Source organism: Cervus canadensis, chromosome 8, assembly GCF_019320065.1.
Source record: "Cervus canadensis isolate Bull #8, Minnesota chromosome 8, ASM1932006v1, whole genome shotgun sequence".
Taxonomy (NCBI): Eukaryota; Metazoa; Chordata; class Mammalia; order Artiodactyla; family Cervidae; genus Cervus; species Cervus canadensis.
Window position 1 is genome coordinate 76,421,302 of NC_057393.1, and position 23,786 is coordinate 76,445,087.

At 38.4% G+C, this 23,786-nt stretch overlaps 1 long non-coding RNA gene and 1 pseudogene across 3 annotated transcripts in view; both read left to right on the forward strand.

The window, feature by feature from the left end:
* The window catches only part of LOC122446836, a 59,404-nt gene that overhangs the window by 16,494 nt on the left and 19,124 nt on the right, over positions 1-23,786 (forward strand). For all 3 annotated transcript variants that reach the window (XR_006271001.1, XR_006271000.1, XR_006271002.1), the window contains one exon: positions 3,110-3,205. This is a non-coding gene — a long non-coding RNA (uncharacterized LOC122446836). The remainder of the gene's footprint in view (positions 1-3,109; positions 3,206-23,786) is intronic.
* LOC122446947 lies at positions 2,439-2,608 on the forward strand (annotated as a pseudogene).

The window sequence follows — 23,786 nt, forward strand, 5'->3', positions numbered from 1 at the left end:
AAAATCATCTAATCACCTGTTATTTATAGAGCATTCACAATATTCAAGCATGAAATACTACACCATAGAAGTTAGAAATGTGAATAAAGCAGGGTTTCCCTAGCTAGATTATAAACTTTCTGAGAGCTCTTTGCACTGCTGTATTTATAGCTATTGAAAATAAAGCCAGAGTATTATAAATATGAATCTTGTAGTGAGAGTACATTTAAGGATCTTTGGGTTTGTAGAGGAGGGTACAGTGGGTTCTACTCAAGAATTCAAGACGATGCCTGAAAGAGGTAGCTTCTGAACTGGGTGTTAAGAGATGAACGTTTCAGAAGCAGAAAGCTAGTAACAAAGTCATGGAGGCAGGAAATAGCTTTTGGGGAGAGGGCTACAGAGAGGGGAAATGGTTTAGTAGGACTAGAAAGGTTATGTGAAATGTGGTCAATGTACTGATCTCAGCTATTGGAAATTTCTTTGCTGAGAAGTTTTAGAGTTATCTGCTAGGGACTAGAGAAATATTGGACGCTTTCAAGCAAATGGGGAAGCACGAGGGTTTAGGAAGAAAACGGATCCACCCTGAAGCCTGGGAAATGATGGTGACTGGAAGTAGGGGTACATGAGAAAAGAGGCCAGTGCCTGGAAGGGAGATAATGGAGGCTGGATGTATTACTGATCACAGTGGACTTTGACTTGTAAAAGGGAAATGGCGTTTGTGTGCCAAGTGGCCATAGTCAGGTGGTATGTTCTGTACAGAGGTGCAGCGATGGAGGAGAAGACTGAAGATGACTCCAAGTGTTCAAGCCACAGAGGGTGACAATACCATTCATGTTAGTCAGGCAGGAAAGGAAAAGCAAATTCAGGAGAGGATGGGGGAGGAGGATCCAGCCTGGAGAAGCATCAGAAAAAGACAGTTTAAGCTGTGGGTGTGAATGAAATTGCTGCCAAATGGAGAACCGGAAGGAAGGCCCATGCTTAAGGGGAGGAAGCAGAGGAGCCAGAAGAAGATAATTGAGAGGAGTTTCCTGCAAGACTGGGACTTCTCTGGTGGTTCAGTGGTTAAGGCTCCATGCTTCCAATGCAGGGGGCACGGGTTCAATCCCAGGTCAGGGAACTAAGATCCCACATGCCATGCACTGGGGCCAAGAAAATAATTTTTTTTAATAGTACATATATTTTAATTGGAGTTGGGCTTCCAGACAGCAGAGAAGGTGGAAAATCTACAAACATTTCAGTGCATATGAACTCTTATGTAATATGTTCCAAGTGGTACAGCAGAAAGACCAGCTATTACTGGCTCAGAGACTCAAAGGAAAAAAAAAATTTTAAGTGAGATTTCAAGGAAGTCAGGAAAACATGTGGATTTCAACGAAGAGCCTCGTGCTGGGATGTGTTTCACTTACAGTATGATCATATGATCATATACCTTTCCCTTTCTCATCCTTTCCCTTTTGAAATGGCCCCACAAAATGGGCTGTGCACCTGTCAGTACTGTATCATATTTGGGCTCAAGATCTTTGCAGCTCTACCCCCTATTTATATTAATGAACACTGACTGGCCTAGGGTCACAAGCCATCAGTGCCTTCCTTCAGAAATTTCTCTTCACTGCTGAGAATGTGACTTCAGCTCAGGAGCTCCTATGTATTTGTTAGGAAGGCACGGCAAGGGAAGAGATTTGGATGAAACTTGTGAGTTGGGAAGGAATTGTGCTTCTAGTTAGGATTGCCCTAATTCAAGCTTCTGGTGTGTCTCTAGGAGTAAGACAATTTTCATAGCGGTAATAGATGGCGCTAGTGGCAAAGAACCCGCTTGCCACTGCAGGAGACGTTAAGAGACGTGGGTTCAATCCCTGGGTCGGGAAGATCCCCTGGAGGAGGAAATGGCAACTCACTCCAGTACTCTTGCCTGGAGAATCCCATGGACAGAGGAGCCTGGCGGGCTGTGACCCCATGGGGTCACAAAGAGTGGGACACGACTGAAGCAACTTGGCAGGCACCAACTACCTCCAAGCAAAAGTATGCTGTTTCAGAGCTTTCTGGTGGTCCATTTTTAAAAAATACACCTTCCAACACAGGGGATCAGGTTTGATCCCCAGTCAAGGAACTAAGATCCCACAAGCTTCAGGGCAACTAAACTCGTGTGCCACAACTAGAGAAGCCTGCACGCTGCAACAGAGACCCAGCACAAACAAGAAAAAGAAGTACTCCTTTGCCCATCAGTTTTCATCATCATCAGCCCTATTCCTGTCAAATAGAATAATCCATTTTATCTCAATGCCCCTGTATCATGTTTTACATGCTTTAAATTTTTGATGAATTTCACATCAAGAGGATAAAATACTTGTCTTCTTTAGGGGAAGTGACGTATATTTTCCTCTCTAATAGAAGATTAAGAAGAAACTGTGTCTTCCTTTTCCCTAATTTACCAAGAAACTTAAATTTAAACTATACCTTTCATCACTTCTCGGCCTTTTGGCTAAGATCAAGTGTAGTATCTGTTCTTATCAGTTTAAACTATACCTTTAATCAAGTGCTAACCAATGTAGGTAGCATATATACTTCTTCCTTTTTTACTCTGAACACTTTTTCTTTTATTGGCCATACTTCAAGGCATATGGGATCTTAAGCCCCCAACCAGGGATTGAACCTACTGAGTCTTAAAACATCAGACCTCCAGGGAAGTCCCTGTTTTCTTATTTTTATTCACATTTCATTATTTTTCTTTTTGGAAGCCACCTCAGATCCTTAGAACAGAGGCAGAGTGTAAATAAATGAAATAGTTTTACTGCTGACTAAACATCTTTCTACACATTGTCTCATTTGCTTGTGAGAGCAGTCCCTCAAATAGCTGGCATTAGTACCCTCACAAGGCAGATGACGGAACTGAGCCTGAGTGAAGTGAAGGACTTCGCTTCATGCAGACCAATACCCAGTGGGATGCAGCCCCAGGTCTTCTTTCCCTAATGGTGGTAGTCATTCCAGTTGCACCTGATTGATTTGTAAGTAGCATACAGTTGGCTGGGATAGCACTCATTCAGATGAGAAATCACTGATATAACAAACTAGTATTTCTTGAGAAGTTTTCTACTTGATGATGAAACATTCTGTGCTTGTATCTCCTACCCAGGTTGTGTAACTATCCAGAAACACACGATAGAGTCCTCTTTCAGCAAGTATTCTTGGTTAAGTCATGAAAATGGAGCTTGTTTTCCCCCTTTGTATGGTAAGTAACTACTAATATGGATAGTTCTAATCTTCTCACAATATTAAAAACAAATGGAACTACTTCTTGTGTGAAGATGGCATGACTTCTAATATCTAGATTTGCCATCAGTGTGTTTCATAGAAAAGAGAATGTTCAATTTATTCGTTCAGTTGTGGTTTGTGTCAATGTGAAATATATATTATCTGTTTTAGAATTTTGAGTCATTTTGTTCTATGTATGAGTCTTGGTCATTAAAATAAAAGAATTCTTCTACTCGCTTTATAAACAATGTTAAGATTCTTTAGAGTAGCATCTTGTGCAGAAAATTGACATGTGGATGCTGAAAAGTCATGGCCACAAACAAGGAAGATTTAGAAATGCCAGATCTGTGCCGTGGCATTTCTGTTCATCCCAGATGCTCTAGTTTGGAGCATCCACCCCTTTGGCCTAGGAACTGACTGCCTAATTGGAAAAACTTATTATCACTTTGCAAGCAAGTGATTAGAACTCAGTCATCCCAAGTGAGTGACATCACCTTTTGAGGAAAGGGCTATTTTACTGAGTTTTCACCAGTGTATTGTGCCTACAGGACTTAAATTGATTTGAGACACTTCACTCTCCTTTGTCCACACTCACAAAATCATTTATTTTCACACTTCATTGTATTTTTTCTGTATATGTTCTAGTGCATATTTAACAGGAAAATTCTCTCTAGATGTGTAGCTGTGAATATTGCAAAATTTCATTTTTTCTAATGAATTAGGGAGGTAGGCATATTTGAATGTGTGGGAAGGCTGAATTACAGATAACTTTAAACAAATGTGGCTTTTATTACTTTAAACTACATATAGTAACTTCAACAAAACATTATAAAACAGAAATCCTTAAGGAGATTTCTCCATTGTAAGGAGACCTCTAACGATGAATCATATGAACATTTTGTTATTAGCATATAGATTGGGTGTATGTAGGAGCTTGTAAAGTGCCTGAGGTTCATTGAAAATAGCTTATTCTGTCTAAAAAGTGTACATAAGATTGAAAATAAATGTTTAAAACACCATATATTATCCACCTATAAATAAAATGTTTGCGAAAAAAGGTAAACATCAGCCCAGCTCATGAGCAAATTATCAAAAGATTTTAACTTTATTGAAGCCTTAAATTAATGAGATATTACCACGTGTGCATAAATAACCTAAAGAATAAAATTTGCTTATCCTTCTCTCATATGGGTATTTGTGCTAATGAATCAGGATCCTATTTACACGATTAGTCCCAGAAGTAATTGCTTATTTGAAGAAGTCCTGTCTTATGGGTTTTCAGTTAATTAAATATATTTGCATTTTAGGCACACATTTTAAATTCTAAAGTCCTATTTTTCATAAGCCAGATTCAAATATGTTCATGTGATAATACGTCTCATTAAGGCATAAGTCTTTCATTTTTAAAGAAACTTTCAGAATAGCCATATGCATAAAATGCTTATTAATGAAATCCAATCAATATTTTAGAAAAGTCAACCAATTAAATGTTTTCTTAGTTTAAATTTTCCTGTTTGTAACTGTGATTGCCATGCTGAACATACCTTCAATTTCTAATTTTTCAGTTAGCTTTATTTAATCAGAGTTTCTTTTTCCTGCTTAGATTTTGCACGGCAGTTTTTAACTTCTAATATGCCTTTGGAATTATAAGCATCCTTTTCCTGAAGACTGGGTTTTTCAAAGTATGTGCATATTAACATACTGATCTTGCCAACCCAACTGGGAGATTACTAAAATATGGAGCAAAACTTTTCTAATACTGAAGAACAAAGTATAGTAATTCACAAAGTTAGGTATGTTTTAAAAGGTATAGTTTCCTTATGGTTTTAAAACATATGAGAAGTTGGGAATTTAAGTATGTAAGTTATTTAAAAAATCATAAATGCCTTCATGAGATCAAAGCTATGGTAATCTCATGGTGCTACCCCAGTTTGGAAGTTTGAAGAAGCTACTGAAGTTGTGGGGGGAGAAGCAACAGACGGACAGGCAAGATGAAGGGAGGGGCGAGGGAGAACCAGAGGAAGCATGCAGGGGACCCAGGGTCTAAGTCCAGAGACCATGGCAAGACCAGATGCTGGGAGATGTACAGAGGGACCCAATTTGGAAAGCAGATTTGAAATATCTGTTTTACACCACACCTAACTGACCTCTTTCTAGGTGGTTATTAGATGTTTATCTAGTGTACTGTGTATCTATTAGGCTTATTACTTCCTCTTTGCAAAGAAGATATAAGATGCAGAATCTGGATATAGGTTCAAATTCCAGTATATGACTAGATCTAACTCAAAAAAGGGTAGTAATAGAAAAAAAAGAAGAGGAAGAAAATGATATCCTACAATCATAATGTGACAGTTATATTTCGTCCGGTTTAGCAGTACTGCACAATAATGTCATTTTATTGTCATCTTAACATGGGATTACACTATAGGTATAAAAAGGAAAACAGTCTGACATCCTGAAGAATATATACACTTTACAATAAAATAAATTTCATTCAATTAAATCTTACTGATTCATGTAAGAAATGATCTATGTCAAATGTAATACCAATGGTCTCCTCAGAAGATAACATTTTCTTTGTAGCTGGAATTGCCCTTAGGAAGCATTTTTTCTCATTTAGAGAAAGTAGGAATAAAGCACTTGTATTACCATTTGTATAAATTTTTAATACTGAATAAAATATTAGTGTTTAGTGTAATATTGATTCTGAACATAATACTCCTCCATAATGGCATGCTAATTGGGAAGAATTAAATCAGATAGATTAAAAAACCCGGAGAATGGATCATGTAACACTTGTAATTTTTTTCATTAGTTTTCAAAATTCCAATTAAAGTGGAATTAATCTGTACAACAGAAATTCTGTGCACATGCACCATCTCTTCTTTCCCACTGCTCCACCCCACAGTGAAATACAGGAGTGAAGAGGGTGGGAAGGGACTGCCCTGGTGGCCCAGTGGCTAAGATGTCGTACTCCCGATGCAGGAGGCACAGGTTCAATCCCTGATCAGGGAACTAGATCTCACATGCTGCAACTAAGATCGGGTACAGTCAAATAAATAAATTTAAAAAAAAAAAGAGGATGGGAAAGAGGGCAGATCTTCACTTATGAGTTTCAACCATAGAAAAATAGCATTCAAGAGACAGGTGATCTATGTACTCTGTAATTTACTAACTGCGAGCCTTAAACCTCTTGTCATCACAGTTTCCTCATCAGTAATATTACTAATCTAATAGTACTAATCTCCCTCAAGTTGTTGAGGGAGTGAAACAGAGAGGCTCTCTCCCAACTAGGGGCAATTCTGCCCTTCAGGAGACATTTAGCAATGCCTGGAGATGGCCTCTGCTATCACAACTGGAGGGGGTATGTGTGCTGACATCTGGGGAGTAGAGGCCAAGGATGTTTCAAATCTTCCCAGGATGCACAGAACAACCCTCCACCCCCCACAAAGAAAAACTCATCCAGCCCAAAAGGTGGAACCGCAACTGAGAAATCCTAGAGCAAAGTGAAATAATATATGCAATGAGCACAGTGTCTGACATACAACAGGCTCTCCAATAAATTTTAGCATAATTACATTGTTATGGCTGTCATTATTTGAGAAAGAACTCCAAGTCACCTGCCTGGTATAGGGACTGAGTAAGCGATTCAGAAAGTCCATCCCAGCAGTCAGTTGTGTCTGTCTGCTAAGTCATCTACTGGGGGTGGCCAATTTTTAAGTGTTTTTAGAAACAGACTGACCCACTTAATATGTAACTAAGGTAGCAGGCTCATAAATTGTATCATACCAAAGTTCAAGGGCTATCATTTAATTTTTACTTTCTTAGAAATTAGACAAAAATAGGGAAAGACAAATAATAACCTATAGTGACAGGTGATTTTTACTTTTTAACTTTTGCTGTTAGTAATAGCTGAGGAGTCTCCTGACAATCATTTACTTCATAAAATAAATTGATGTCTGGACAAATGGCTAAGAAATATGGTCTTCTCATTAATAAAAGATCTTGATTAACTGCTTATATAGTACATGAACAGTATCAATTTCAAAACCAGTTGACTGCAACCATATAGTTTTAGCTTAATGTTAAAACATTTTAAGGAAGGCAAAATTCTTGCTTAATTCAAGATTGTTTTGGTTAAGAATCCACCTGCAATGCAGGAGACCCTGGTTTGATTCCTAGGTCGGGCAGATCCACTGGAGAAGGGATAGGCTAGTATTCTTGGGCTTCCCTTGTGGCTCAGATGGTAAAGAATCCACCTGCAATGTGGGAGACCTGGGTTCAATCCCTGGGTTGGGAAGATGCCCTGGAGAAGGGAAAGGCTACCCACTCCAGTATTCTGACCAGGAGAATTCCATGGACTGTATAGTCCATGGGGTCACAGACAGTCAGACAGGACTGAGCAACTTTCACTTTCACTTTCTTAGGTCAAAAAGTTCTGAGCTTGAATTTCACACCATTAAGCTGTGTGATTTTGAATAATTTGCCTAACGTCTCTGAGTTTAGTTCTTTTATCTGTTTAATAGACATAAAATTACTGTAACATGGGTAATAGGTATGTTAGGTGACAACTGTAATTCTCTCAGTAACATAGAGTTACTGAGAATTAAATGAGACATCTAGAATTTAATCTGTATTCAGTTCAGTTGCTCAGTCGTGTCCGACTCTTTGCGACCCCATGAATCGCAGCACGCCAGGCCTCCCTGTCCATCCCCAACTCCCGGAGTTTACTCAAACTCATGCCCATCGAGTCAATGATGCCATCTAGCCATCTCATCCTCTGTCGTCCCCTTCTCCTCCTGCCCCCAATCCCTCCCAGCATCAGGGTCTTTTCCAATGAGTCAACTCTTCACAACAGGTGGCCAATATATATTAGCAGTGACTAAATGGTAGCAGTTATTATTTTCGTTATTATTATTTCTTCTAGGAACCTTGCACTATTTTTCATAGCCACCAGTTCTCATTCTAAAGAATGATAACTATGATGTAGAGGTACATTTTTTATTAATAGGGGAAGCTCAAATTAGTTATATTACCTCAACAAACAAAATCCTAGACTTGCTTCAATAAATTTGATTTAAAAGGAAGAAAGAAAACATGGGTATTATATATGGAATTTTCCAGTGAGAATTTAAGGAAGCAGTGGATTTTCTAAATTAAAGAATGAATGATGTGAACATTTTTCTCTCATATTTTAATATAGTTGGTAATCCACTTTTTAATTAGCCACCTAATTATAATTCAATAGAAATTTCCCTAGGTGAATGTAGTAACCTACTTCAGAGAGAACTGGTGCTTTGAGTAGGCACTCCTACTGTGAATTTTGACACTTTTTCAGGTCCAATTTGTTCCAAACCTAAACTGCCCAGGAGAAATGGAGAGAGCTCTGTTTCATAACCTAATAATTCTGACTGCCAGGAAGGACGATTGCAAAGCTAAATTCACCTTCTATCAGAATTTTTATTTCTCCATTTCTTTGCTTCTTGAAGAAGACTCAACTATTTTCTTTCTTCCCATTAGTCATGTTTTAAATTTGAAAATAAAAACATGAATAGTCCAAACTGTGACTCCCTTCATTTTTCTCGCTGATTTACATTCTTAACTTTTCAAGTTTTCCTTAAGCTCCAAATGAAAGGTCATTATTTTTTGTTTCTCGGGTGGTCTTTTTTTGTTTTTTGTTTTTTTTTGTTGGCTTCCAGGACCAAAAAGTACTTGAGGAGACAATTCCAACATCATAATAGGCATCTGTTTATTTCCATAACCCAGACCCCATGTTGAGGAGGGAGTTTTTTTTTTTTTAATTTATTACTTAGCAATAGATATTCAATGTTCCCAAACTTTACATTTGTTTAATCACTGGTTATTCATGAACTTATTCTAAAATATTTTCAAACCTGACATTTGGTGCTGAATCAACTGTTTTATTGAACTATCTCTTCTAACCAGTTTTAGCTTTGTGTAATTACAACTTCAATGTCTTTGCATATAATTTTGAACTCTTGTCTCTTAATTTCTGGTTCATATTCATTAAATTTACACAGAAAGTAGAGTTGAATTTTTCATTTTAATTAGTTTATTTCCTTGCTTCCACCTTTGCACCCTAGAGGTTATTTTCTTTTTTTAATTTTCTTTTATATTGGAGTACAGTTAACAATGTTGTGTTAGTATCAGGTATACAACAAAGTGAATCAGTTACACATATACATGTATCTATTCTTTTTCAGATTCTTTTTCCATTTAGGTTATTACAAAATATTGAGCAGTGTTCCCTGTGCTATACAGTAGGTCCCTGTTGGTTATCTATTTTAAACATAGCAGATATACATGTCAATCCCAAACTCCCAATCTACCAATAAAGTATAAGTCAGGTCATTCTGCTCCTTGACTCAAAACTCTTCAGTGATTCCCTGTTTCAATCAGAGTAAAATCTAGAGCCTAACAATGGTCCTCAGGCCATCTATGTTTCCGCCGACCATGTCCACCCTCTCTTCCTGCCATCCACCTCCACATTAACTCCACTCTAATCGTAACCAAAAGTGGGGTCTGGCTGCTGGCTGCTCAAAAGACATCAAAGAGGCAAGGTTGATGGAAAGGAAAGTTTGCTTTCTTTTGGATGTCAGTAACCAGAGGAGAAGGCATCTCCTGTCCAAAGGCCAATTCCCTCACCACTTCTCCCAACTACATCCAGTGAGCAAGAGGTTTCATAGGCAGAGGGAGGGGGCTTCATGCTGAAACAGCACAGTCAGCTCTGACAGTCATCTTGAAATGGTCACCAGTGGTCTGATGATTATCAGTATCATGTTGGTTGTTATAAGTACAACTAATATTCAGCTCCAGGGTCAGTTTGTTTCCATTTCCTTGAGGCCAGTTTTAGGAATTGTGGCATCTTACATCGTGGCTGCAGTCTGGTCATCTTCCACCTGGTGGGGGTTTTAGTATAACTCACAACCTCACAGGATAGGGCTCAGAATATTATCTATAGCCCTTGAGAAGGAACTAAATGTAACTTTGCTTACTAACTATTAATGCTTTGTCCTGTTTGACTGCTTTTCTTTTGTTTATGCATTTTCTCACTTCTCTGATTAAACCTAATCTTTGATTTCCCTGGTGGCTCAGTGGTAAAGAATCTGCCTGTAATGTAGGAGATCTGGGTTCAAACCCTGGGTCAGGAAGATCCCTTGGAGAAGGGAATGACTACCCAATCCAGAATTCTTGCCTGGAGAATTCCATGGACAGAGGAGCCTGGCAGGCTACAGTCCATGGGGTTGCAAAGAGTTGGACATGACTGAATGACTAACACTTTCACTTTTCACTTTGGCTAAAGCTTTTCCATGGATAAGAAGCAGGCTGAGGACATGGGGGCTGGGGGAAAGGACTAAAGGGTCCTTCTCTGTTTCACAATTGCTCTGGCTTCCCTACAGTTCTGCCAGCACAGGAGGCATGTTCCTGCCTCAGGGCTTTTGCACATACTCTGTCCTATCTGGGACATCCTTCCCAGGGAACCCACATGACGTGCTCTTTCCTCTCCTTCAAGTCTTTGGTCAAATGTTGACTCCTCAGTAGGCTCTTTACTGATCACCCTTGTAAAAATGTAACCCCTTCCCACAATCCCTATTTTCTTTCCCTGATATGTTTCTCAGCATGATAACCACCATCACCTGATAAATTGTAGAACTGACTTATTGATTACTCATTTATTTCTTGTCTGTCTCCCAGGACCAGAATGTAAGCCCCATGAGGGCAGTGTTTTTTGTTGGTTTGGGCTGGTATCTAGCAGACAGCTGATATTAGTTACATTGAACTAAAGTAGAATTGTTGCCTTATTGACCTTATTTTGTTTCTTTCAAAGCCTTAATTTGCCTCTCCTGTTTTTTTTCTTCTGGTGCTCTGTTCCTTTAGGAAAGTGTCAATCCCCTTAACCAAGATTAGGATTTAGGAAATAGTTTCACTGTGTTTCCTTTTGATCTCTGATAAACTTCAAGTGGGAGAGGTATGCATTTTAGCCATATTCCTTTTCCTGTTTCTTTTCCCATTAGACAAGGAGACCATTATCACCAAAATGGTAAATGGACTGGGATAGATTAGATTCCTAATCACAACACTCCTGGGGTGAATCCTAATGCAAAAATGAGAAACAATGGAAATGCCATGTTCTACAAACAGTTAAATGAAAGACAGTTGGGAGGGTTACTTTCCTTTGGACCTAGATTTTTTTTCTAGCACAGGTGTTCCTAACGTAAATATAGAGCCCTAAACCTGATTTGAGAAAATACCTCCCTCCTGATGACAAGAAAGCCATAAATATAGTTCATGACCAAAGATTAGTCACTGTTTATTATTGCTGGTGACACATGATACATAGGAAAGGTCTGGCAATATTTCAGATTTCTCTAGTCAGCCATTTGTCATTTCATAATGGAAGATGAGGAGGTATTTCTATATTAACGGCCTCTACGAAAGGGAAGTGAGTGGAGAAATGCCTGATGTGTTTTATCATTGAGAGTCAAAGGGACACCTGACAATGTTAAAAATGTGCTGAGTGGATCACAGTGTTTGGTACAAGTTGGTCCTCTAAATAATAAGACTCCATTAAAGAGGGAGAGCAAGAAAAGGTAGAAGAGTAAGGGAAATGTGTTTTCTGCTGCATAGTTCTCCCTTGTGCCCTTGAACAACATTTCTGGACTCGAGCTGAGACACAGGAGCTTGATTTATCTCTAAACCTGTAATGTTTTGAGCAGCATGATATCCCCAAAACCCGCTGTTTGGGCTGCGCTCCTCTCCCAGCACAGAACATTTCCAGCTCGGATCAGTTCAATGCAATCTGTAGAGATGTGATGCACCTCCCCGCCAATTTCATATCGCTTCCCGATTTCAATTCATAATTTAGGATAAACCAAGTCACAGAGCATGTTCATCACTTCCACCTGATCAAAAAATTCACACCCATATCTGCTTCATAACTGCGATGTCTATACACATGAAAGACATCAGGCTGTTTGAGAGAGAACCTTAAAAGTGGGGTTGGGGATGTGGACAGCCAAGAATTTTTTTTTGGAAATGTTGGTGCTGAGGAGTTTTTAACATAAGCAGTAACTCCTGTGATGCTCTGCAGAATTCCAAAGACACTGATAAAAATTAAAATAAAAAGCCTCAGCTTGGTTATATGTATGCTTCAATAGGCAAAGAGATATATTTAATACAGAGAGTGTTGAATCTGAATTAGTACAAATATTATTAATTTAATGTTCATACTGCATTTTATGGTTTATAAACTGCTTAGCAATAATTTTATATATTTTCCCTCACAGCATCACTGTAAAATATATCAGCATTTTATTTTTCCCATTTTATAGATGAGGCAACCTTTAATAAGTGATCTATTTCTTTCCTGTGCATATTGGTTAACTGGTAAATGATTAATTTATGTCTACATGAACTTCATCATGCAGAGTATTTATTTTAGTGTGAGTTGGTATTTATTTTACCCGCAAAGCATTACAGTATCCAATTATGTATGCATGTTTTAAAGGCAGTAAAGCAGCCACCGGTAGTTAATGCAACATTAAGTCAGAGATTTTAAATCCACAGTAAATTCTGAGTTAGGGTATTTAAATCAACCATCCTCCTTTCCCCCAGCCTTGGTCTGTGTGGATGAGAAACGGTCCTTCTATAAAATGACCATGTGGCACTTGTCCAATGACACAGAAAAGTTATATTGATAATTTCAGAGTTTCAAATCTTAACTGTAAAATAAAGAACCTAAAGGCTTATAACTACATTTGGCGAGAGTCTGGAGGAGCAGGCAAATCTGATCAGTGACTTCTGCCCACAGCATAACTTGTGACTGTGGAGTTTTTAGCCGGCCCTCTTCCTTTTGCCATCTTTATTTTGCTGCCTTCATTTCTTCCTTTCCTTTCCTTTATCAATTTTTGCATCAGTGAGATGGTTGCTGTGGCTGCCTATATGGAGAAGACGCTAATCCAATCACACCTAACATAATTAAACCTTATGTTAAGGTTGAATAAAAAGGGAAGCATCTTCTGCAACACTGTCATTTGCATTTTTTATCCATAATGTGCTCTACCCGAAACTGCCTCTCTCAATGGGCGCAGCACTTGCAGCCCGAGGTTCTCAGAAAGGTCATTTGTATAAATGTGGTCGGACGTAGAGTCTGTCATACCGAGTGAAGTAACTCAGAAGGAGAAAAACCTCACGTGTTAACACATATATATACAGAATCTAGAGAAATGGTACAGGGCAAGAATAGAGACGCAGCCATAGGAAACAGAAGGGGAGGGGTGAACCGGGAGAATGGACTGACACACCCACAGCCACCCTGTGTAAACTAGGCAGCGAGCGGGAAGCTGCTGTGTAATGCAGGGAGCTCCGTCGGGTGCTCTGTGACGACCCCGAGGGCTGGGGTGGAGGGGCAGGAGGGGGCTCAAAGAGGCAGAGCATGTATGTATGCATAGAGGTGATTCACTTCTCCGGACACCAGAAACTTGACACGACATTGTGAAGCAATTATACTCAGTGAAAAAAAGATTTTCTAAGCATCCTAGGCACTGACTCAGTTAGATTCCCTCTAATATCATTTCACCACTCTCATCTTAGTCAAAGGACCAAAAGGTTCAGTCATTTTATAAACCAACGTTTTTTAATCAATTAAAAACATGCTTTCTTTTCATGATAATTTATAGTATATCATTCTCCTCCATTTATTGACTCAAAGACTCTTACATTCAGCCAACAAAGGATTCTAAGATAAAAAATTACTTGCAGAAGGTGACTGCCATAATTTCGCAGGCAAAATTTCAAAGTCTAAATACTGCCAGGAAAGTGAAAGTCGCTCAGTTGAGTCCAACTCTTTGCAACCCCAAGGACTATACGGTCCACGGAATTCTCCAGGCCAGAATACTGGGGTGGGTAGCCTTTCCCTTCTCCAGGGCTCTTTCCAACCCAGGGGTCAAACCCAGGTCTTCTGCATTGCAGACAGATTCTTTAGCAGCTGAGCCACAAGAATAATGGAATGGGTAACCTATCCCTTCTCCAGCGGATCTTCCCGACCCAGGAATCAAACCAGGGTGTGGATTCTTTACCAACTAAGCCATCAGGGAAGCCCAGATACTGCCATGTTAGCTGTCAAAGGCAGATGATTTAAAATATATTGTGTGTGTTAGGTATTTAAACTCTTTCAGAATCCAGAAACTGTCTGCTTGAAAATCAAAATGTATTCTTTAAACTAAGAGAGTACCTAAAAATTCAGGAAGTGCTATAATCTGAATTTTATGAAATAACTTTTCTTATTAAAAATGTACTTACTGAAACATAAACTCCATTTCATCAGATCTACCAATAAGACAATGTATTATGGAATAATATTTTTTCATTTGTGTCATTCAATTATGGGATGTATTGTACAGTATCTATTTAACCAAGGCATAGAAATTTTAAAAATGAATTTTTTCTTTACAACAAGGAGCAATACCACAGAGGAATGTCATTGAAATATTATCCCCAGGCTACTTGCTTGGAGATCAGTTATAAAAGGAATTTACTCTGATTTAGATATACTTGACCTTTAAATGGATACTGGGGATTATTTTCATATAATGATGATAGAAAGAAATTGGGAGATTTTAGCCATCTCACTCTGTTTTAAAAATGGAAAAATATACATATAATTAAAGGAAATATTTCAAAATATGAGTGTAATATACAGAGTATACAAATTTCACCCTTTTAAAAATCCCTCTAACTAATTAAATACCCAAGTGAAATGCCATTATAGCTTCCTTCATATACAGTGGTTCCAATATCTAAAAATCCAGGGCTTTTCCCACTCCAAAACTTTTTAGATAGCATTTATCCTTCCCATTAACATTTTTTTGACCCATACTGCGGCTTCTACATTGAACATATCATTTTCCTCTGAGAACTGCATGTCCTTACACAGCCTTCCAGGAGAACTGTGAACTTACATCACTTTCTGCTGTAACAAAGGACTAAGTGGCCAGAGAACCAGATAAGACTCCCATGCACTTGCTCCTTCTCCACCACCCCTCACTGAACATGAGACATAAAGGCACATCCCCTTATTGTAAATGTTGAACTGGGCTTGATTCCCAGGTTCTCAGTCCCATAATTCCCAGGACCCATTATTATGGCATTTCTGTTTTCATTGATTGTCATCTTTTTATATAATTCTGTTAGCTTCTGCCAAAAAGAAACATTTCGAGGAAGGATTCTTATAGGGAAAAGCTGAAAAATAATAGTGATGCTGAATGAAAACACTGTGTTCCTTTTCATAGAAAGAGCTTATCAAGTATTCATGATATTTCAGAACCATATTTGGAGAAGGTGCTGAAACTTAATCTCACTTCCAGATAAAGTCAGCACAGCATTTATACAATTATTACCTAGCATTTCCTCGCAAACTAATAAAGAGTATTTCAGCTAAAACTTGAGCTTTATTCTACAAAGAACCTGAAAATTCTTACAAGGAAGCATTCCTTATCCATCAGAAGTTGGTACGGAGAAAGGAAAATTCAAAGCCGCAAATATGGGCAGTGCCTTTCCATCACCAACAGAGTAAGAAGATCCCAGCCCAGAGCATGGGTCTCAAGAGCGTGTGGCAAATGCACGCCTAGAGAAAGAGAGGAATCCATTAGGATGCCATGGCTTTGAATCAGTCATTTACACCTGCCAACTTGTTCTCGTGGTTCTGAACCAGGATTCATTTGGTAGCCAGTTCACTGGTTACAATTCTTCTTCACATATACTTATCTCTACATCTCATCAACTCAATGGACATGAGTTTCAGCAAATGGCAAGAGATAGTGAAGGACAGGGAAGCCTGGCATGCTGCGGCCCGTGGGGTCTCTACAAGTTGGATATGACTGAACAACAACATCTCTATCTATGCCAATGGGGAGAAAATACAGCAGTCAATGTAACTATCAGCTTGATAGATACATTTGTTATTGTAAAGTTGGCATTCTGCTGTAAACAGCTTTTAAATTTATGTGAATATTGTCAATGAGCACATTTTGAAGTCATATAATTCTCAGTTGCACATACGGAGGTAGAAGTTCCATTTCTGGAACATGAGGCTAGATGGAGACAGTCATTTCTCATCCCATATATTTGTGTATAAAATACAGCCACTCCCATACATACTTTCACAATGCCTTCCCCACCCTACAGGAAAAAGAACTCATGCTTGTAGGAGATGACAGTGAGTCTAACGCTGTCCTCAGAGAAATAAAGTTCCTTACACAGGTTCACCCAGCCAGTAATAGAGGTGAGAATAAAACTCAGGTCTGACAGATGTACTTTGATGTACTTTGACCTAACCTCTTCACTTACTTTCTATAACGGGCAACTCAGGCCCTGAAGAGAAGAAGCAAATGAAAGTCCCCTGGCTGCCAGAGAATAAACACTGGTCCTGTTGGCTATTTCTTCTAAGCAACTCTAAACCCAAGATCTCACCCAAGAAGTGATACTGTTACCTCTATGATGTTTGGAGAAACCTTGTCTAATTGTTTAGCTATATACATAATGTTTTGGATTCTGATTTTAAAATGAACACTATGATCAACCCAATAAATAGTATATCAATTCAAGGCAGTGTGTGATGAATTCTAGGGAGCAGGATTTGTTGAGGAAGGTTTGCATTCTAGGAGAGCATACAGAGGAGAAAGCAGTCTTCTTAGGATAGAAAAAAGAAAACAAGAAGCCAAAGCAGAAAGAAAAAAAAAGGTATCTGTGTTTTATGTGCACACACGTGTGCATATTCTGTAAGTATATGAAATAATTTGAAAAAAAATTAAAAATAAAATGTACACTATTAACACAAAGATATGTGTTCATAGTGAACTTAAGAATTTCTTGAACATTCCTTATCAGGGAACTGGAAAAGCAAAGAGAAACAATAATTATTTTAGCAGTTACATAACGGTCTTTCATTGTCTATTAGTATCTCGTTATTTGGCCTGCCTACAGAATTAGTTATGAGTCCAATTCCAGTGATCTCATTGTGTTAATTGACCACATCATATTTAATTGTTTACAAGCACACATTTATATTATTTACCTAAAACTAATCTGAAAAAGTTCTTAAATCTATTTAACTGGAGCTGGTAGGAGTGAGAGTACTCCTAACTAATCATAAGCTTAGTGATGCACAGATGAAATATTCTGGATTTTGACCATGCATATTAGGTATTAGGTATATTCCAGTCAGCCCTCTGTATATGCAGGTTCTGAATCCACAGACTGTACATCCTCAGATTCAACCAATTGCAGATCGAAAATATTCAGGAAAAAAATTCCAGAAAGTTCCAGAAAACAAAACTTGAATTTGCCATGCCAGCAACTACTTACATAACATTTACATTGTATTTACAACTATTTACATAGCATTTACATTGTATTAGGTATTATAAGTAATCCAGAGATAATTTAAAGTATACAAGAGGATGTGCATAGGTTATATATGTGAATACTATGCCATTTTATATAAGGGACTTGAGTACTGTTAGGTTTTAGTATCTGTGAGGTCCTGGTAACAATCCCTCTACCCATACCAAGGGATGGCTGTATTTCAGTGTCATTTTGGAGATTATTTTTTCATCTTAAAAAATAATAGGTATCAAATGTCATTTATTAAATCATTCTGACTTAATGAGATCATCTTTCCATCTCCCAATAAACTCTTTGCTTAAACCAGTTCAAATATTAGAACCTTTTCTTGAAAAAAAAAGATCATCACTTAAGATTGAAATTATATAACTAAACCAGGGATTCATTTCAGTGTTTAGCATACCTCCTCACTTCCAATAAATTCTTCCTAATATCTAACTCAGTTCTTTCCCAAAATGTCCTCTACAAGCAATGTGATACTAAATCATCTTCCTCAGTCTGGATTTTTCATCCCTGTAATGCTTGCTTTGAATCTAACATTCTTTTCCCATTCTCCCAGGCCTCCAGGTTTCCTCTAGGCCAGTATTTCTATTAAGAAATTAGTTTCCTCTGTGTTACTGACAGCAGCATTTCAGTTGCCAGGATTGTTTCTTTTGAACAGAAGACCCAAAGGGTGCTTCCCTCATTTTAGCCCCAATGTTTCTATGATTCAACCCCCAAATAATTTTTTCAGAATTCCTTCAGAAATGAAACACTCATTAAAAACAAAAAGAAACAAAAAAGAGCTATTTCAAAAAGAGGGCTAAGCTGCAAAAAAAAATGGTAAACAGAGACTTTGCTGGTGGTCCAGTGGTTAAGACTCCAGGCTTCCTCTAACGGGGGCACGGGTTCAATCCCTGGTCAGTGAACTAAGATCCCACATGCAGTGCAGTGTGGCCAAAAGATATCAATAAATAAATAGAGCATGAATTATTTTCTTCCCTGGATGCTATTTTGAATGGAGACAGGAAGATGAGCTAAATGACCTCTTGATGATCCCCCAGCCCTGTGACTTTGTGATCATCTTAGCTTCCGGCACTTCATCTTCTCTGAACACTGAAATCTAATCTGCCCTAAAACATGGGAGTGTTTAACAGATGATAACCTTTTACTGGAAGAGAGAGTCTGCCTGTTTCCTTGGAAGTAATTTCCTTAATAATTGCTTACATTTATATTCAAGGCAGCCCATACTGAATCATTAAACCCAAAGAAAGTCATAAAATAAAAATTAGCAGACATACTATGTAATGATATGCAATTTATTTCTTGACTTTTCCCTTTGTTTCTCTGCATGAGAAACATTTATTCCTATAAATGGTTAAAGGATTCATGAACTCTACTCGGCTAAACCTAAAAATCATCCTTGACACAACGGCAATGGTTTCAGTTTAAACAAGAGAGCTTTGTGAACATCAGTGGACATTTTACTTCCATGGCTACCTTCTGAGCAGCGTTGCCACAGAGCAAATTACATCTGACAAGGCTGTTTGGTGAAGATTAGCAGCAGTTAGATTAAGCAGTCCTTGAGCCTGCCATTTAATCCACCACTAGTGGTTTTTGTGCACTAAGCCAGTGATGCTACTTGGAAGCACAACAATTAGGTTATTAATTCTTGTTACTTTGTAAGCAGCTATTTTTGAACCAGTAGAAAACTTTGAAAATAATTCCTGCTGATGAATAGTTAAAAACAGACCTCTTCCAATATCAGATGGATGACCTGGTTGACTCTAGATTCAGATGCCACTGTTATTACTACATGATTACGACTAACAATGATTATGGTAAGACCATTCCATTAAGTACCAGAGCTGAGCTTCCTGTGCATTATAGCAGTTTCCCACTAGCTATCTATTTTACACATGGTAATGTATATATGTCAATCCTAATCTCCCAATAATAAAATAGCATAAATATGCTACAGGAAGTGAAGGAGGAGACGTCAAAATTCGACTCTGGTGGGACTCGAAACCACAACCTTTGAATAACCACACCCCAGCAAGAATTCCAGTGCACTATCCATTGTGCCACAGAGCAAACTAAAATGGACTGGAATGGGTGAATTTGACTCAGATGACCATTATATCTACTACTGTGGGCAGGAATCCCTTAGAAGAAATGGAGTAGCCATCATAGTCAATAAAACAGTCTGAAATGCAGTACTTGGATGCAATCGAAAAACAACAGATTTATTTCTGTTTGTTTCCAAGGCAAACCATTCAATATCACCATAATCCAAGTTTGTGCCCTGACCAGTAACACTCAAGAAGCTGAAGTTGAATGGTTGATGAAGACCTACAAGACCTTTTAGAACTAACACCCAAAAAAGATGTCCTTTTCATTATAGGGGACTGGAATGCAAAAGTAGGAAGTCAAGAAATACCTGGAGTAACAGGCAAATTTGGCCTTGGAGTACAGAATGAAGCAGGGCAAAGGCTCATAGAGTTTTGCCAAGAGAATGCACTGGTCATAGCAAACACCCTCTTCCAACAACACAAGAGAAGACTCTACACATGGACATCACCAGATGGCCAACACCAAAATCATATTGATTATATTCTTTGCAGCCAAAGATGGAGAAGCTCTATACAGTCAGCAAAAATAAGACTGGGAGCAGACTGTGGCTCAGATCATGAACTCCTTATTGGCAAATTCAGACTTAAATTGAAGAAAGTAGGGAAAACCACTGTTAGACCATTCAGGTATGACCTATATCAAATCCCTTATGATTAAGTAGAAGTGAGAAATAGATTCAAGGGACTAGATCTGATAGACAGAGTGCCTGATGAGCTATGGACAGAGGTTCGTGGTTCGTGACATTGCACAGGAGACAGGGATCAAGACCATCCCCAAGAAAAAGAGTGCAAAAAATCAAAATGGCTATCTGAGGAGGCCTTACAAATAGCTGTGAAAAAAAGAGAAGCAAAAAGCAAAGGAGAAAAGGAAAGATATACCCATTTGAATGCAGAGTTCCAAAAAATAGCAAGGAGAGATAAGAAAGCCCTCCTCACTGATCAGTGAAAAGAAATAGAGGAAAACAATAGAATGGGAAAGACTAGAGATCTCTTCAAGAAAATTAGGGATACCAAGGGAATATTTCATGCAAAGATGGGCTCAATAAAGGACAGAAATGGTATGGACCTAACAGAAGCAGAAGATATTAAGAAGAGGTGGCAGGAATACACAGAAGAACTGTACAAAAAAGATCTTCACAACCCAGATAATCACAGTGGTGTGATCACTCACTTAGAGCCAGACATCCTGGAATGTGAAGACAAGTGGGCCTTAGGAAGCCTCACTACAAACAAAGCTAGTGGAGGTGATGGAATTCCAGTTGAGCTATTTCAAATCCTAAAATGATGATGCTGTGAAAGTGCTGCATTCGATATGCCAGCAAATTTGGAAAACTCAGCAGTGGCCACAGGACTGGAAAAGCTCAGTTTTCATTCCAATCCCAAAGAAAGCCAATGCCAAAGAATGCTCAAACTGCCACACATTTGCACTCATCTCACACGCTAGTAAAGTAATGCTCAAAATTCTCCAAGTCAGGCTTCAGAAATACGAGAACTGTGAACTTCCAGATGTTCAAGCTGGATTTAGAAAAGGCAGAGGAACCAGAGATCAAATTGCCAACATCCACTGGATTGTTGGAAAAGCAAGAGAGTTCCAGAAAAACATCTATTTCTGCCTTATTGACTATGCCAAAGCCTTCGAATGTGTGGATCACAATAAACTGTGGAAAATTCTGAAAGAGATGGGAATACCAGACCACCTGACTTGCCTCTTGAGAAACGTGTATGCAGGTCAGGAAGCAACAGTTAGAACTGGACATGGAACAACAGACTAGTTCCAAATAGGGAAAGGAGTAGGTCAAGGCTGTATATTGTCACCCTGATTATTTAACTTATATGCAGAGTACATCATGAGAAACGCTGGGCTGGAAGAAGCACAAGCTGGAATCAAGATTGCTGGGAGAAATGTCAATAACCTCAGATATGCAGATGACACCACCATTATGGCAGAAAGTGAAGAGGAACTAAAAAGCCTCTTGATGAAAGTGAAAGAGGAGAGTGAAAAAGCTGGCTTAAAGCTCAACATTCAGAAAACTAAGATCATGGCATCCGGTCCCATCACTTCAGGGTAAATAGATGGGGAAACACTGGAAACAGTGGCAAACCTTATTTTGAGGGGCTCCAAAATCACTGCAGATGATGACTGCAGCCATGAAATTAAAAGATATTTACTCCTTGGGAGAAAAGTTATGACCAACCTGGACAGCATATTACAAAGCAGAGACATTACGTTGCCAACAAAGGTCAGTCTAGTCAAGGCTATGGTTTTTCCAGTGGTCATGTATGGATATGAGAGTTGGACTATAAAGAAAGGTGAACACCGAAGAACTGATGCTTTTGAACTGTGGTGTTGGAGAAGACTCTTGAGAGTCCCTTGGACTGCAAGAAATCCAACCAGTTCATCCTAAAGGAGATCAGTCCTGAGTGTTCATTGGAAGGACTGATGCTGAAGCTGAAACTCCAATACTTTGGCCACCTGATGCGAACAGCTGACTCATTTGAAAAGACCCTGATGCTGGGAAAGATCGAAGGCAGGAGGAGAAGGGGATGACAGGGGATAAGATAGTTGGATGGCATCACCAACTCAGTGAACATGAGTTTGGATAGACTCCAGGAGTTGGTGATGGACAGGTAGGCCTGGTGTGTTGTGGTCCATGGGGTCACAAAGAGTCGGACACAACTGAACGACTGAACTAATCTGAAGCTACAGGAATATATTTACAGCACAGGGGGAATTATACTCATTATGTTGTAATAATCTGTAATGGAGTATAATCTGCAAAGATACTGAATCAGTATGCTGTACACTTGAAACTAATATAATATTGTACATTAACTATACTTCAATTGAAAAAGAGAGAGCAAAGGACAAAAAAGACTGTTCTATAAAAACTAGCTACCCTGAGCTAATCTCTGACCAGGCTTTACAATATTTTCATTGACTCATCACAACAGTTCTTTGAAGTTTTACCAAAATAAAAAGTTCCTCATATATTCTGGGAATTATTTTTTTTTTGGATATTGACTTTGTGTGTCCATGAATATTTTTACAATGAGTTATTCAGCACTTGACTGATTATTTTTTGTTGTTGCTTGGTCCAACTGCAGTTTGGATGATACAGAATGAAGAGAGAAAACCACAGTATTAATCTTGAACTGTAAAAGCCCTATTTGTATTGTGACACAAATGTAAATGTAAAGCAAGCAGAAAATAAAATGCTAAGTAAGCTCTTTTCTGAGCCTAGTATTGTTAGAAAATTTTTAACTCGTTGTTTGGTAGCTTTTCTATTGTGTGTGCTATCGGTGCAAAAAGAATTATACTAGGGTCAAAAATGATTAAAAATTTTACAGTAAATTACTTTTATCAAAATTTTACTAGTTTCTAGGGTAAATGTGCAGCACTAAACTTAATTACTAAGTTCCATGAAATATAGAATTAATATTCAATATGGGTCTGAATTGTATTGATTAGCATATATTTAATACAATGCACTAAAAGAAAAATATGTTACCATTAATATTCCTTGTCTGTTGAATAAATTCTTATCTTGTGGATGGAACAGTGGGTTTATATACCTAAAGAGGATAGCATTTGGTTGTGTCAAATACAAGTTGTGTTTACCACTCACATCAACTAAACCCCACTGTACCTGAAACTAGGAAGCATCTTCTATGCAGTGAGCATGACTAGACCAACAAAACCTATGAATTTTTTACTATAGCACTAAGATAAAGATTGTTATTATCTATAAGAGGCAAAGGATCACTGATCACAATGACATTCTGCTAAATGAGACCACAATCCATAGCCTTGAGTGATCCCTCTGCCAGATAACACCTGGAAACCACATCTCAGTGTGGTTTTACCTAGTTGGCCTTAGACGTATCAATCAAGCACTTGAATCAGTTTGCCAATTCCCTCCTTGCTGACATCAGAACTGAGATGGCTAAAAATGTTTAAAGTCCGTAGCCTACTCTCCAGGGCTTTCACCTTGGGATGGCAGGAGGGCTTATAAGGTCTCTATT